This window comes from Heteronotia binoei, chromosome 15 (assembly GCF_032191835.1).
Source record: "Heteronotia binoei isolate CCM8104 ecotype False Entrance Well chromosome 15, APGP_CSIRO_Hbin_v1, whole genome shotgun sequence".
NCBI lineage: Eukaryota > Metazoa > Chordata > Lepidosauria > Squamata > Gekkonidae > Heteronotia > Heteronotia binoei.
The window spans coordinates 54,173,904-54,186,788 of record NC_083237.1 but is presented as its reverse complement, the minus strand read 5'-3'; the positions used below and the strand labels follow the sequence as shown (position 1 = coordinate 54,186,788).

Below are 12,885 nucleotides of genomic sequence, written 5' to 3'. Positions count from 1 at the left end.
GCTGCATGTAAAGGAGTGGGGAATCAAACCCAGTTCTCCTAGATTAGAGTCTGCCACTCTTAACCACTACACCAGGCTGGCTCTCAAAGTAACCACTGTAAGATGTTCTGGGTCTCCACTGGAAAGAAAGGCAGGAAATAAATGAAGTAAATAAAAAAAATGGCAATATGGGGGAATGAATTTTAAGAATAAACAACTTGCTTTTAGAATTAGGGCTCAGCCTTGGAAAGAGTGAAGTAAAAATAAGTCAGTCATTCAGAGCATGTGCCTTTGTCTCGAGAAAGAAAGAAAAAGCGTTGTAGTGGGTAGAGTGTCAGTCCAAGAACCAGGAGACCCTGGTTTGAATCACTAGTCTGCTTTGGAAGCTTGCTGGGTGACCTTGGACCAGTCACTGTTTCAGCCTTACCTACCTCACAGGGTTGTTGGGATGATAAAATGAGGAAGGGAGAATCACAAACCCTGTTCTGAGCCTCTTAAAGGAAAGGCAAGATAAAAATCTAGACCGGGGGTGGCCAAACTTGCTTAATGTAAGAGCCACATCAAATAAACACCAGATGTTTGAGAGCTATAAGACATGAACTTCAGATGTTTGAGAACTGGAAGGAAGGAAAATGGATGGGGAGAGAGAGGGAAGTAGAAAGAAAGCAACTTTAAATGCATTCTCCAAGCTGCTGGCTGGCTTGAAGAAGTGATTCAAAGAGAGAAATGCCTTATGCAGGCTGGCTGATGGGAAAATTGGGGGCTTTGAGAGCCATGCAATACGTGTGAAAGAGCCACATGTGGCTCCTAAGTCACAATCCAGTCACTCCTGCTCTTGACCATCACACAGGGCCCTTTTCCCTGACCAACTGGAACCAGGCCATGACAGATGCTTGTGAACCTTTGGACATAATAAGAACATGATCATCCAAAGCTAAACCTCATAAACGTGCCAGATTCAAATCAAGGCACACCGGAATGGCCATAAGCTCTAAATGCATCACTTTACAAACTGAAACAAAGACAAATTTTGAACTGCATCTTTTTCACACAGACCTGCTCCAAACTCAGTGAAACTCCAGTTCAGGTCCCATTTAGAAATGATCAAGCTCATGCTTCAACACTGAGTTCTGAGCAACAACCTGTGTGTAGGGATTCTGTGCATGCCCAGAGGCACTGACCTATTACTGCTGTTTTGAATTTTCCAAAACTGATATTGATGTGAAGTGCCAGGGCTGAAGTATACTTGTACTACTGCTTTAACTACTGCTCTACTAACCTGCTGCTGCTAAAACTCAGTTCTTCAAATACATTGTCTCCAACCTAGCCTGGGCAGATACTGTTTCCTTAAATAACCTTATTCCCTTCTCAAGGTTTCTAAGAAACTGGCCAATGACAGCACAACTCCAGGCAATGACTGATAAGAAAAGGGAAGTAGAAAAATCCTATAGGCCAATACATATAGTCTGGGAAAGAAAGGAAGGGGTCTTCCCAGTCGTGTCAATCACAGCAGTAATTTGCTCTAATTGGTTTATTATTTCAAGACGACCATTCCCCCTTGCTCTTGTATGGCCTTAAGTAAACTGGTATACCTCAGTCCCTAATGCAGGTTAAATAAATGATTCCAATGGCTCGCTTTACAGGTTGTTGCAGGGATTCCTAAGTGAATGTATGAAAAGCATTTTGACAACTTAAAAAATTAATCCAAACAAGAGAGGAGTATCATTCCAAAGGGATCAGTGTTCATTTCCCCAGGTATTTGGCTATGTTCCCCGATCGTTGGGCTATTGCACAGTAGCAGACATTCACCTAGGATTCTCCTAGGTCGGCAACCTGATGCAATTGCAATTCATGATGTCAAACAGTGCAGTAAGTGCAATATCTAATGATAATATGCAGCTGCCATCAAATCATGAGGGCCAAAACCTTTTTTAAAAATATAAAATGTAAAACTTGGTGCTTAGAATCTGGGCCAAATGAAGACACTTAAATAACTAGAGTCTGTGAAATTCTGGGATGTAGCAGCCCTAGCTAGAGCCCAAGGAATGTCTATAGCAAAAAAAAAAAAGTCCCCCCACCCACGCAAAAAAAAAATCCTAATTAAGTAATAACCTGGGACATCTAGTTGAGCAGAGATCCACTTAAAAGTAATCACTTGGTGCACTTGAATCTCTGGGAATATGTTAAGAGGTGGGCAGAATGAATCTGGTTAAAACAAGTGAAAATGGAAGGTGGGTTTGTTTGTTGGGGAGGGTGTGAGAAAGTCACACCTGTATTGAATTACATTATATTGGAATATTGTGGGGGGGCTTTAAAAACAGTTTTTAGAAGCTGTTGGATCTCACCACTTTTAACACACTATTTGCTTAATACAATTCTAGGGGATAATATTCCTTATCTGTTGCCAGACAGTGACCCAAATACAAAGTACTTGGTTGCTAAATTTCTGTCTAGCATATTTTTCTTTTGTGGATATTATATCATTCTTGTACTCATTGCTCAAGATCGTCTGGTCATAGGAGCTCTGAAAAGGAAAGTAAGTAAATAAGTATATTGCATTTTTTTTTTCATTCTGCGACTATTGTATTCTTTACTACAATCAAAAGGGATTCAGCTGCTGACCTTTGTTTTGCTTACAATTTCATTCTGGCAAACCGGCGTGGCTCAATTGTATTTGATTTGGCTGTTGGTCGTAACAATCTGATAAATGAAATATAAGCTTTAGAGAATAAAATATTTTTCCTCCCTGCCTTACGTTTATACCCAACAAAGGCCAAAACAGTTGAAGACAGTCTTCCTTCGTCTGTGTTATACTCACAACAGCAACGTTTAATTCTGGGTATAAGATTTCGTGTGCATGCACACTTCCTCAGATACCATTTTGTGTATAAGCTTACGTGTACATGCACACTTTTTCAGATACTATTCTGTGTAAAAGCTTGCGTGTGCATGCACACTTCTTCAGAAAGCTTATACCCAGAATTGAACTTTGTTGGTCTTAAAGATGCCACTTAAAGATGTTGGTCTTAAAGATGCCACTCAAACTTTGTTCTGTGAGGTGAGGGGCCACGGGACCCTAACCAGCATCCACAACAGAGTGGGGAGTCGAACCTAGTGCAAAACCTCTAATCACCTCACGCTGGCTCTACAAAACCTTGCAAAGTGGAAATTTAACCTTTCTCTGTGTCATGTCCAGGTGCCAGAAATAATTCCCACTGTTAGCAGGTTGCAACGGCGCTCCATTTGTCTTCGGAAATTGACTCAACGGAGAGTTCCTTCGACGGACCCCTGGCCTTATTCGTCTCCAGGCCCTTGCTGGGGAGCGGGGGGGGGGGTGAAAAATTGGTGCCCTCGCAAGGAGCCATGGGAATTGTAGTTTTGCAAGCCGCGCGGAGAGTTCCCAAATCCCTTCACAAACCAAATGCTCAGTTTTCTGGAGGTATCCCTAACGCCAAGACATAAAGGCAAAGCATCGGTTAAAAAAAATGGATTCTGTAGACGTTAGACAGGCATGGAGTTAGACAGGACTGGGTTACCGCTATCTGCACGCGTAAAGAGAAAGGGAGGTGTAGCAAATGATGGAACTCTAGACAGCGTGTTGCACGAACAAGCGAATGTAGTGCTATTGCAGAACATGACCACAAGGTGGCGGAAGGTTACAACGGGGGAAATTATTTCTTTACGAGAGAATTAAACCTGTGCTGTGACCATTAGCCTGGGCCTTCCATCGCCCCTTAAGAGGAAATGTCCCGCCTTTTTGGGGTGTCCGTCCTCTTTTGGAGTTTAAAAAAAATGATGAAAATGGCCTCTTTTTGGGTGGGAAGGTTAGGAATAGTCCAAGTTAGCAGTAGGGTTGCCAAGTCCAATTCAAGAAATATCTGGGGATTTTGGGGATGGAGCCAGGAGGCATTAGGGGTGGAGCCAAGATCAAGCCTGTGACAAGCATTATTGAACTCCAAAGGGAGTTCTAGCCCTCACATTTAAAGGGACGGCACGCCTTTTCAATTCCTTCCTTCCGTACGAAATAATGAAGGATGGGGCATCTTCTTTTGAGGCTCATAGAATTGGACCCCCTGGTCCAATCTTTTTGAAACTTGGGGGGTATTTTGGGGAGAGGCACTAGATACTATACTGAAAATTTGGTGCCTCTACCCCAAAAAACAGCTCCCCCCAGAGAGCCCCAGATACCTGTGGATCAATTCTCCATGATTTTCTATGGGAATAAATCTCCATAGGGAATAATAGAGTTCCCAGAAGACATTTTCCTCCCCTCCCCCCGCTTTCTGACGACCCTGAAGCGGGGGGAGGGCCTCCAAACCGGGGGATCCCCTGCCCCCACCTGGGGATTGGCAACCCTAGTTAGCAGTTATCACATCTTAAATACGAGGGTGTGTGTGTGTGTGTGTTTAAAATAAGATTTGTCATAAGGATCCTCTTTATTTTGCTTTTCAAAATATGGTAACTCTACAATAGTCTGGAGGGGAAGTTTGGGCAGCGATTCAGTTTTACTCTGAAAGGAACCTGAGTCCAAGGGGGGAAGGTGTGTGCCATCCCCTTAATTGTTTCCCAAAAAAACCAAGGTATTCAGTGGAGCTGTCACTGTGGAATATTTCAGCATATAAGAGTAAGTGACTCTCCAGTGGGACCCTGCAATCAGTGTTCCCTCTAAGCTGAGTTAGTGTGAGCTAGCTCACAGATTTTTAGCCTGCAGCTCACACATTTTTGTCTTAGCTCAGGGAAAATGGCCCCGGAGCAAACTAATTCATGCAGTAGCTCACAACTTTAATGCCAGTCGTAGCTCACAAAGTAGAATTTTTGCTCACAGGACTCCATAGCTTTAGAGGGAGTATTGCCAGCAACTATAACCTTTCTCCTACAAGGTAGAAATCCTTTGTAACGAGGCCCAATGAAAGTACATAAACATTGAGGTGATATTTTTGTTCCGTTTCCCTGAATAATGTACCTCAGGTTAGGTGGTTTACTGCACCTGGTTTCCCAAATGCAGGTTCCCTCAAAGGTGTAGGTTTCTTTCCCCTTTTACTTCATAGGCCTTAATTTTTTAGAAAACACCTGGTGCTTTTGGTTTTTACTATGTTGTTTATCACCTAAAATAAGCGTCCTCACCTACTCACACTTTAAAAAAATAAAATAAAAAACCTGGCTCTTCTGAAGGTTTTAACCAGCGCCTACAAGCCCCTACCTGAGGAGAGAAGGTTTTATCCTTCCCCTTTTTATAACCTAGGCTTGTTTTGCTCCTCCCACCCAGGGGAGCTCTGTGGGCTCTGACTGGCTGACAATCATTTGGATTTGCATGAGGCTAGAATCTCAGGGATTGGTTCAGAGGCCAGAGGAGAGGTGGGACTTTGGGGGGGTTATTGTCACAGCAACCCAACACTACAACAATGCTACAACAGCAGGTATTTTCCTGTATTTATTTTTTATCTAATTGGTTTTATTTGAGTTTTAAAGGGATACAGAATAGCGGGGGAAATGGGAAACAGGAGGAGCACATAAGAAAATTATAGTTACCAAAAACATGTGTAAAGGGCAATTTTACAAATATTAAAGACATTCCTTAGTCAAAAGGTATACGTATACAATGGCAAACAAAACAAGAAGATATAGCTTGGGAAAAATATGATCTGATATGCATGGAATAATGACTTATTATCCAGGCTTTTTTTTTCCGAGCAGGAACGCACAGGAACACAGTTCTGGCTGGCTTGGTGTCAGGGGGTGTGACCTAATATGTAGATGAGTTCCTGCTGGGGGTTTTCCACAAAAAAGCCCTGTGCAAAAGTTTTGCTCACGAGACTCCACAGCTTATTCTGAAATCCTTGATGCCGATAGGTAAGATTGGCAACTGGCCATTCACAGGAGTTCTGTGTGGTTGGTCCCCCTTGTGAAATGACCTACCTGAGGAAGTCATAAAGACCCCCACATTCCTATACTTTCACAGAATGTGCAAAACAAAATATTCAGGAGGCTATTTTTAGAAAGGGATCAGAATAGTAGTATAATGGAACAGCTCTGGAGGTTGCTTCTGTAAGGGATAGTATTGTAGCCTATTGCAATGTTTATTGTATATATCACCTCCCTTTTTACTACAGTATCCTCTGCCTTCCTTATATGTGCAGTTCTTCATGCAAAGGAAAGTTCCAAGTTGGAGACCCTGTCAGAATTTCTTGCATATGTGAACCAGGTGTTATGTTTTGTTTTTGTGGCCAGGTTTTCATGATGTAAAACCTGTTTTATCAGATGATCCATGACGGCTTATGCCACAATAAACCTGTGAGTCTTTAAACCACAAGGTTCTTTTTTTATTGCCTTCTTTTAAAAAGTCTGTCTGAAGTCACTCACACTGATTTTGGCCCCCCAGGGTTCTACATTCTACATGTCCAGAGGCCAGGGGAGGAATTCTCAACCAGAAAGATGCTGTGCATATGCTCAGAGAGCCACTGAATATTGTATGTTCAGATGATAGGAACGTTTCCTGTCATTTGGCCTTCAATTTTTGTTTCACAAATGCATACCCGTTCTTTGAGGTAGCATCCTTATGTTCTGAAATTTTAATGTGTAAAGGTGTGCATTAGATATCTCCATAAAGTAAGTAATCTTGCTTTGCCTTTCTGTAAAGTGCACTAAAGGCTTTACATAGATTCCTAGTTGTCCTTACAAGCCTGTAAGGCAGAACAATGCTTGTGTCTGATGAAGGGAGCTTTGAACCTCAAAAGCTTGTATCCCCAAAACCTTAGTAGGAGTCCAGTAGCACCTTTAAGACCAACAAAGTTTTATTCAGAATGTAAGCTTTCGTGTGCTCCAAGCACACTTCCAGATGAGGAATCAGGCACTGGATTCCTACTTTGTTCTACCGCTTCAGACCAACACCGCCGCCCACTTCAATCTATCCCCAAAACCTTGTTCATCTGTAAGGTGCTACTCATATTATTGGAGGGGGGAGGAGCCAATCTAAATTGATTGCCTAAAGCCTCCTAATGAGTTTATGGCTCAGATAAGGTTTCAAATTGAGGACTTTCTCCTGCAATCCTATGCCCATTGACTTGTAAGTATCCCTCATGTATAACAGAAGAGATTGGATTTATGCCCCACCCTTCCCTCAGAGTCTCAAAGCAGTTTACAATCGCCTTCCCTTTCACTAACAGACACCCTGTGAGGTAAGTAGTTCTGAGAGCTCTGCTCTTGAGAAAACCACTCAGAGAGGACTATAACTGGCCCAAGGTCACCCAACTGGCTGCATGCAGAGGAGGAGTGGAGAAGCAAACCCGGTTTTCCTGATTAGAGTCCACTGCTCTTAACCACTACACCAAACCAGCCCTCCAGAAAACAAGTTTACCTGTTCTAATACTAGAACGTGGTGTTGCCCAATGACACTGGTTAGCAGTACAGCCATGTCAGCCAGTGTGGTTAAGAGTGTATCTGGGAGACTTAGGTTCTAATCCTCACTCTGCCTTGGAAGCTTGCTGGGTGGCCTTGGGCCAGTCACACCCTCTCAACCTAACCTTTTCACAGGGCTGTTGTGAGGAAAATTGGGAAAAGGAAGATGTAAGCTGTTTCGGAGCCCCACTGGAGAGAGAGGCAGGGTACAAATGCAGTAAATAAACTCAAGACAAACAGTTCTCCCCTTCCATTAGGTGTGGCACTGGCCACTGCTTTATACTGATTTAAAAGAGAGCCGGACGAATTTGTGGAGGACTGATCTATTGCTGGCTGTCGGCCACAATAGCAGAACGGGATTTCTGGCTGCTGAGTCCACAGACCCAACTTGTGAGGTGCTCCCTGGGGTACCCAACTAACCACTTTTGCAATCAGGGTGCTGGACTAGATGGGCCATTGGCTTGATCCAGCAGTGCTATTCTTTACGTTCTTACACTGGGGGGGAAGGGGCAATTTACATAACCAGGAGCATCAGTCACGGAATCCAAGCCCACATAGATCAGACACTAGCCCAGGCTCATCACTTGGTGTTACAAGTTGGTGAACAGCCTTACCTTGCGTACGATCAGGAAACGTGCTTGAGCTGCAGCATTGGTGTGAGTCAGATGTTTCAAGCTCATTTGTTACGAAGGCAGGATCTGACATAAATGTCACTTTGTCAGGCCGGGCCTTGTGTGCCAGAAAATGTAATACCAAGAACCAGAGATATAAATTTTATGAAGGAACAGGCAAAGCCAATCAACAAGGAGGCCAAACTTCTTGATAACAGCACCCCAATGGTGGAACCAGCTGCCAGAGGAAGTGCGGGCCCTGCAGGACCTTAATCAGTTCCGTAGGGCTTGCAAAACCGTCCTTCTCCAGCTGGCATATTAAGATGGAACCATCGCATCAATAAGCTATGTTTTCATGTATATTAAGAATGTAGCACCATTAATTTATACTGTAATTTAAATTTTAATCTAATCGCTGTTTTTAGGAAACGTATTTTAATGGTTATGTTGTATTTATTGTTCTATCATGTTCTATCCACCATGTCCTGTAAGCCACCCTGAGCCTGCTTCGGCGGGGAGGGCGGGGTATAAATAAAAACGTATTATTATTTTTTACTCAAAATACAAACAAAAGCAATTCACTTCTAGCAGTGAAAGCAACTGATTTACTGGGGAACCCACAAAAAACCCAATAAATGTATTTATTCATATGCAAGGTTAGTTTTTCCTCCAAAAAAGATACCATAAAAGGGGGAGTACCTTACATTTTCATACCTACCAGTTGCTCGTGGGCCAGGTAAGAGCCCCAAATGGGCTGGTTTCATCTCCTGGGTCTTATGTTTGACAGCCCTGGTAAGACTTTCACAGGTCTTGGGGACCCAGTACGAGCTGTGAAATGGCTTACTTCAGAACGCCATTCAAGCCAGCCAGGCCAAAGAGGGCCAATGAGTGCAAAGGAGCTTTTTAGCTTTTCATGAATTCATATCATTCAAGCACTGGGGTTGAAGGAACCCAGATGGTTTTTTGTAACCAAGGAGTGTGTTATAGCACAATGACTCAGTTTTCAGATGTGAAATTTTTGTCAGTGAACCATTTTTGTCCATTTGCTTCAGAACTACAGCCTAACTCACCACGATGTCTTGCTTCTAATGTACAGGTCGCATCTCTCACAGCTCTAGAAACAATTCCACTCTAGTGTGAGGAAGCTGCAAAACATGCACTGGTCTCCTTTGGTTTGGGGTGTGCTGAAACTTTACATGCAAAACGGTCCTGCCACATTGCTGAAACCAATGGAGCAACTGTGACCTCTCAAGCTCTTTTCATTCTTGGACCTTCTTGCCATTTATTTTAGATTTTGTACTCTCATTCATCTGCTTTGGTGACTCCACTGTCATTACATTTCTTGAAATGTATGTATTTGCTGTATTTAAAAAAAAAAGTACCATATACATTTGGGCTAGTGGGTCACTTGTTCTTGACAGGGTTATCATGCAAGGGCTGTGAATACAAGGGGAGGAACGGTGGCTCAGTGGTAGAGCATCTGCTTGGGAAGCAGAGGGTCCCAGGTTCAATCCCTGGCATCTCCAATTAAAAAGGGTCCAGGCAAATAGGCGTGAAAAACCTCAGCTTGAGACCCTGGAAAGCCACTGCCAGTCTGAGTAGACAATACTGACTTTGATGGACCAAGGGTCTGATTCAGTATAAGGCAGCTTCATATGTCCATATGTACACATGCAAAATAATGCACTTTCAGTCCACTTTCAAATGATTTCACTGTGTGAACTGGAAAAATCCAGTTGGAAAGTGAACTGAACATAGATTGAAAGTACATTATTTGGTGTGTGCAGCCAAGAAATACTTTATTAGGCCTTTATTTGGTGTGATTGCAGCCAAGAAGTACTTTATTGGGCCCTGACTTGGGCAACCCAGGCAAGCCTGATCTTGTCAGATCTCAGAAGCTAAGCAGGACTGACCCTGGCAGGTAACTGGATGGGAGACCACCAAGGAATACCGGGGCTGGGATGCAGAAGCAGGCAATAGCAAGCCACCTCTCTGAATGTCCAAGCCCCATTAGGAATCGCTAGAAGTCAACCATGACTTCCAGGCATGCACACACACACTTACATAACAACACACACAAAAAGGACTTTATTGACTCAACTAAAATGTTATTATCTCGGATACTCCCAATATGTGGACATGGCAAAGCTAACCATACTCCTACTGAAGTAATTCTTATTGTGCAATCTGCATAGGGTATGATGGTCTGGAGTGGGGTGGTGGTGGTGGAATAAGCCAGTATAGGCCAGAGTGGAGCATTTTGTGTTGGAGGGACGGATGGCTCAGTGGTAGAGCATCTGCTTAGGAAGCAGAAGGTCCCAGGTTCAATCCCTGGCATCTCCAAAAAAGGGTCCAGGCAAATAGGTGTGAAAAACCTCAGCTTGAGACCCTGGAGAGCCGCTGCCAGTCTGAGAAGACAATACTGACTTTGATGGACCAAGGGTCTGATTCAGTATAAGGTAGCTTCATATATGTTCATATGTTGCATCTCCAAATGTGATCTCAAAGCAAGGCTTCAGAACATCGGTTTCCACACAATAATCAGCCAGATAACCAAACATCCCCTGTGCAAACTAGCACACATGTTCAACTTATCCTAAGCCACCTTTTACTGAAATAAGACTTTTTTGGCTCTGGAGGGGGGAAAGGAACTTTATGCATACTCAGGGGCACTTGAACCTTATTTACCAGGGTCTTCCTTCTGCCCGGTCAAGTTGCAGCCCAGTTACAGCAACCCTGAATGGTTTTCAGGGCAAGGATTCACAGGTGATTTGCCTGCCTCTGTGTAGCATCCTTGGGGGTCTCTCATCCAAGTACTACCCAGGGTCAACCTCGCTTAGCTTCCAAGATCTGATGAGATCAGGCCAGCCTGAGCTATTCAGGCCCCTTAGCAACAAAACAAAAAGACTACAGTTACCAAGAGAAATCACTGCAGGCTTTAAGTCTATCGAGAAAATATCCAGGCTATCTTAAACGTGGAATGTCTTTATCCCCCTTTCCCTGCTTTCAATCTACAGCTCGCCCTGGGAAATCAACATCTCTTTTCGACGCCTCCCCCCACCTTCCAGGCTGCAAAGGTTACCCGAGGAAATGCAACTTCTTTTGCTTGAATTCACCAGTAGAGGGCAGCACGACACCAACCCATGGGGTCACTGTTGATTAATAGGACATTTGCTATTTCATGGACTAGCGGCATGAAGTGAATCTTCAGACGGCAGAGATATATTTACACACTACTTTCCCCTACCATAAGGAGTGTCAAAACAGCTTACGGTCGTCTTCCCCTCCTCTCCCCACAACAGATACCCTGTGATAGGTAAGGTTAGAGAGCTCCGAGAGAACCGTGACAGGTCCAAGGTCACCCAGCTGGCTTCATGGGGAGAAGTGGGGAATCCAACTCCACTCGACAGATTAGAGTCTGCTGCTCTTCTCCACTACACCACATTCGATTCCCCACTGTGCACAGGAGGAGTGAAGAGCCGTGGCGTGCGAAAGGCTGTGACATCTCCATCCACCTCTACCAAAATATATTGGCGCTGCGGGGAGGAGAAGACTCATTTTGAGTTGACTTCTGCTGGGACTCCAACTGGTCCCTCTAGCGTTTCCACCTGCAGAGGTACAGCTTAGACCCAAGCTTGCCTCCTCTGTTGTAGTTTGCAAAAGTCAGCCCAGCGTTAACTGCCATCCGCCCCCGCCTCCCACACTCTGTAACAGATCCAGTCGGCACGCGGGAAGCGATCCAACATTGCAAAACCCTTCCCGGCACTCGGGATAGTGCAAGCTGTTCCATCTCCTCTCCAGGCTCCCTGACAGATTCTTTTAATAATTGGGCTGGCTCCAGCCACAACAGAAAAACCTCTTTCTCCTTCCTTCTACCTCTTTTTGCAGGTGGAGGTACAGTGAAGAGTGTACACGGGAAAAGTACATCTGTGCCACCCTGGGGTGCATCACAGGTCAGAAAAAGAGATTGGACGGATACCTTGCCCTTCACTCGGAGTCTCAGAGTGGCCTACAATCTTCTTTTTCCCTTCCTCTCCCCACAACAGACATTCTGTGTGAGGCAGGTGGGGCTGAGAGCGCTCTCAGAGAACTGCTCTTGAAAGAACAGCTCTGAGAGTTATGGCTGACCCAAGGTCACTCCAGCAGTTCCATGTGCAGGAGTGGGGAATCAAACCAAGTTCTTCCAGGTAAGAGTCCACACACTTAACCACTATACCAAACTGGAGCAGGGTGCCAAAGAAGATGAAGATGACCATAGATTTATACCCTGCCCTTCTCTCTGAATCGGAGGGTCAGAGCGGCTTACAATCTCCTTTACCTTCCTCCCCCACAACAAAGACCCTTTGAGGTGGGTGGGGCTGAGAACTCTCCCAGAAGCTGCCCTTTCAAGGAGAGTTCTGGGAGAGCTATGGCTGCCCCAAGGCCATTCCAGCAGGTGCAAGTGTAGGAGTGGGGATTCAAACTTGGTTCTTCCAGATAAAAGTCCGCACACTTAATCACTACACCAAACTGGCATCCAAGGCAAAGTTCTGGTCATCTGAAGGAGGCACTTCTGGCCAAAAACAAGATGCAGCTAACTCCAGCGTGCCACGAATCAGAGGTTTGGTATTTTGGGTTTACTCCCCACCTCTAAACTTACTCTTTCTCTCTCCCACTGCCCCCGTCTCATCTTCTTTGTAGCTGAGCAAACAGATCCAGGCAGTCAGCCAGGGTGCAAAAACTGGTGACCTGGGGGCAGTAATCTATAACAGGCATTAGAAAGAGAAACTACCACCCACAAGGGAGGAAAGGCCTCTGCAAAATAATACAGCAGGCTCTCCCAGAGCAAGTTGCGAAGCTGTTGTTCAACATATGGCAGAACACAGGAGAGCCAAAGGACGAAGGGAAGAGTCACTGCTGA

At 44.5% G+C, this 12,885-nt stretch overlaps 1 non-coding gene across 1 annotated transcript; it reads left to right on the top strand.

The window, feature by feature from the left end:
- Positions 1 to 10,260: 10,260 nt before the first annotated feature.
- On the top strand, positions 10,261 to 10,328 carry TRNAP-AGG (transfer RNA proline (anticodon AGG)). Its single transcript has one exon. It is a non-coding gene; the product is annotated as a tRNA-Pro (tRNA).
- The last annotated feature ends 2,557 nt before the right edge of the window (positions 10,329 to 12,885 follow it).